The sequence below is a fragment of the Acyrthosiphon pisum genome, chromosome A2 (genome assembly GCF_005508785.2).
Source record: "Acyrthosiphon pisum isolate AL4f chromosome A2, pea_aphid_22Mar2018_4r6ur, whole genome shotgun sequence".
Lineage (NCBI taxonomy): Eukaryota > Metazoa > Arthropoda > Insecta > Hemiptera > Aphididae > Acyrthosiphon > Acyrthosiphon pisum.
In genome coordinates, this window is record NC_042495.1 from 29505101 (window position 1) to 29509648 (window position 4548).

At 29.2% G+C, this 4548-nt stretch overlaps 1 pseudogene; it reads right to left on the reverse strand.

The window, feature by feature from the left end:
- The window catches only part of LOC100167563, a 3926-nt pseudogene extending 1328 nt beyond the window's left edge, over positions 1–2598 (reverse strand).
- Positions 2599–4548: the final 1950 nt, after the last annotated feature.

Sequence of the window (4548 nt, forward strand, 5' to 3'; positions counted from 1 at the left end):
AAAAGAAACAAATAGTTTTAATAATGCTTAAATATATATTATAATTTATGGGTCAGAAAAATGAGTTTCCCTTGTAATTATTAAATCATTGGACTAAGCCATTATTTAAACAAATATTTGAATTAGTCTTTTATTTAAATGTTAATTTAAAATTTTAAGTTATACAAATATTTTATTTTGGGGATATATTCCAAGATTTTCCTCCGGGGACTTTATTTATTTCGATTACAATTATAACAAATGTACCTATTACAATTTTAAAATCATAAAACTATAAAGATTTTACCGCATATAAAAGATTATTCAGTACTCCAAGCCCATGACCACATCGTTTTGTAGACATATTAGATATTCTATGCCATTCTCGAGTTCTGCAGTCAAAAAATTCTGCACTGTTTAAACTACTGTTACCATCACTGCCGCCAACCTTGAAATTATTATTTAATTTATGTTATGTTAGTACTTTAATGTAATAAGTAATATTTCAATATAACTCACAGCATATTTATAATTATTTATCAAACCAACACCAAAACATTGTCGTTTAACTAACATGTTGGTGGTTGGTCTCCAATTAGGTGATCCTAATGATAAATCTAGCTCATCAACAGACTGAAAAGTTGATTCAGTATTTTTACCACCCAAATATATAACAAAATTATCATTTACTACAGCTAAACCACCAGCACAACGTGGTGTAATCATTTTTGGTCCAGGCTGCCATTTGTTGATTTTTGGGCCATACCATTCTGTACTATCCAATGATTTTTTACTGATCCTTACTCCACCAACCACTAAAATAACCTGTTATAATTATATCATTAAATATATTTGAAAGAAAAATAAATTATAAAGGATTTATACTTTATTAGAATGCCCATTCTGTCTTGGTTTAGTCCGGATGTTCTGTGGAATTGTGATAAGCTCATCTGACTTAAGTAAATGAAAATGTAATGCTTCAAAAACATAATCTTTACCTTAAAATTAAAAAAAACATAAAATATAAACTAATCCGTGATAAATCATATATAGTAAATAAACTTACATTTAGAACAATTAATAAGAAGAGGTTCGTCAACTACATTTTTTAATATGTAATCTTTCGATGCTAATGGTAAACGCACATGTTCCATTAATTGGGGCAAAATTTGTTTTCTGGAATCTAAATCATATTTTACCCATCGAATAACACTTTCAAAATATCTACAATAATCAATATACTTACAAATTAATTATATTTTATTTATGTACATAGGTTAATTAAGTTTCCCATCTGTAATGGGTACTAAAAAATAAAAATTCTGAATTTTACATTGCATACTTTTTCTTCAGATGGAACTGTGAGTTCTTCACTGGCGATTAACTTAACCATTTGTTCAGATGACAAGGACAGGAATTCATCTCCTTATACCACGTCCCTAAGAATCATATATTGACAATAATAAATACAATTTCCTTATAGAAACATAATAATAAATAATATTTCATACGAAAAGTGTTTTTGAATATATAATTCTGAACTTGTTAACAATGCCGTACAGCTATGTAAATTAGCTAAAGCAATTATCCCAATAACATTTGTAGGACATAGTTGTGCCTGTAGAAAATCACAACATGCCTCTTTGACTTCTTGTAACTGCAAAAGATTTGCTGCAAGTAACAAATCCTTGAGAAATAAACAAAAAACAATTTAAATCATTTTGACAACTATAAAATAAAACATTATTATTACCTGTACATTACTTTCAGTGATAATAATTTCCCCAGAATAAATAAAGTCTATTATGATCTGTAAGGCACTTGAATCCAACTGCCTGATGGTAACTTGATCTTGATTCTTTTCTGAAAAATGTGTAAACATTGCAAGGAAATATGGACTAGCCGATGCTAAAACCACTTTATGACCGAATATAACTCTACCATCGTCTGTTTCTAGTTTGATATCACAGAGAACCTCATCTCTAAAACAAAAATGTGTTACTAATATTTATCTAGCACTTTAAAATATCATTTACTACTTACTGGCGTAAGATTTGTAGTACATTGTATATCTCCGTATACGACATTTTCTTATACTCGTTTTTGGCTTGGTCACATTGTCTGGGTTCCGAAATTTGCTTTGTATCTTGCATTGCTGATTATATTGTTCACTAAGTCCGGTTCTTGATACAATTAAGGCTAAAAACAGTGTATGAAATTGATTTTAAAATAAATTAAAAGCATAAATACAAATCGTTAAGATTAATCAATGAAATAAAAAGTACTATTAAAATCAGCTGTTCTTACATTAATATTCAAAATGTATATTTAACTATAGTTCACAAATAGTGGATATTTGTATATCTTGTACCTAGATGTTGCATTACAAGTTGTAAATTTAGATTTCATTTAGGGTGATTAATTACAAAACATAATTACCTCGATAATTACTAAGATATGCATTTATTATTTTTGTAAATTACATTCAGGCTGATAATGAATGTTCAAATGCCAGTAGTGTTGATACAATTCAATTCCTGAAGAGTGTCTGTCGTCAATAGACATACACATTACTAATACCATTTTACACAAAGATATAGAACACACATTGGTCTTGGATTATAATATTATTATGTAGTAGAAATTAATACTATATGGGTAGATTTATAGTATTTGATATTTATGACTATTTGATACTTAATATAGGATAAATTAGTCTAAAAGGTAATACCTATACTGGATTAAAATTTATAATATTACTAATAATTGAAAAATGTACAATCTGTCATCGTCAATTTTAAATTTTAAAGTTTTTTTTTATTGATACAGTTAATTTATAACAGTTTATATTGTTGTGTATAAGGGAAATTAAACCTTGCAGTGTGGCATGTTGTTTGGGCGGATGAAAAGCGAAAAATTACTCTGAATTAACCCGTCGTTGGTATCACTATGCAAAGTCCCGCCATTGGTATTGAGTGAGGGCTGCGCTCACCTCGTTGTTTTTCCATCATTATTTATTATATAATGAACATAAAATATTGAAACCAGCAACGAATTATTAATAGTTTAATCTTTTACAAAAAATGTTCTTACAATTTTTCTTGATTATAAATTGTGAACCACTAAAAATGAATTTATAATTTTTTATACATAATTATATAATAATATAATCATTATCATTCATCTTCGCCCTAGTGGTTTGGAATATTTTGCTGATTATTATAAAGTACCCATATGAATGTTGTGTGCTCCTTAAATATAGGTTTTGAGTTTTTGAAAACGTATTGGGTTGACCTATTGAGTAAGTGTAACGCTCAATTTATGGATATTAACAACATTGCACGTCGATATCTAATCAAGAATTATTTATAAAATTATTATAGTTGTAAAAATATACTTAAACATGTGTGGATTGAAGGTATAAATAGTATCAGATGAATCAAGTAATAGATAAATAAGTGGATCTTAAAATACTAATGAGGTGAGCGCCACGCTCACATCGCGACCACTGACGGGTTAATTAAATGAGTAGTATGTAAGTATGTTGATTTCATGAGATGTCTTACTTATGTTATGTATCTCTGTCTCAAAACAAAAACTTAATCTAACAACGGGATTATTTTACTGTTATTTTCAATATTAAAATTAATTCAACTATTTTTTCATAAATCAAATTTAAAGTTAACAGCTATTACCATCCAGGGGACAGACACTCCGCGGTACTTATCTTGAAGTAAATAAATTTTTTTAAAAAGACAATGTCATGTACTTTGTTCATGCAAAAATTACTATTTAAAAATGCATATATCTACCTAACTTGCTTCAATATTTGATGATGTATTATTTACTTCATTAGTAAGACGGAAACCACTCATCAAGTACAACTTTTAATTAAATTAATTTAGTTACAACAAGTACAACAAATACTAGCGACACAAGCCGCTGATTAGGTTTAGAACCGAACAGTGAGGATGCTTGTGCCACTTACGTACTGCATAGAAAACAGAAATACATATTATAATAACACAGTAGTATTATTATTTTTCTAGTACGTTAGTAGGCTAGTTATAGCCTTCCAAAGTTTGCGATTTTACGTTTATGCTCTTGCGCGCAACGCTACTTGACTGCGACGCGCAGTGCTTGTTTTTTTTTTACGTATTTTAACAAGCTGTTGGACATAGTCATATTTTTGGTGAATAATATTATGAATCACGTCATAATTAAGGTGAAATATTAACTATAGTTGAGTATCTACTTAGACTAGGAATATTCTCCTAATTAAAATAAATAATAATATTTTTTTGGGGAAACTTATGTATTTCAAAAAGATTTCAAAAAAAAATTTAGTTTATTTTAGTTTAATTCGAGGTTTAATTAGTCATCATATCTTACTTTTCAGGTTATCCGTTTACCGGAAGGGCAGGTATGCTTTCCCTCTCGACCACGAAGGGGTCGCCACCCCTTCCCTATACCCGCAGGTTTGCTATTTAAGCCCCGGGGGGCTTGAGGACCTCGAGTATGGCGATCAGAGCCGTCAAGCGAAGAGAGCCACTACATACTTTTGTTACT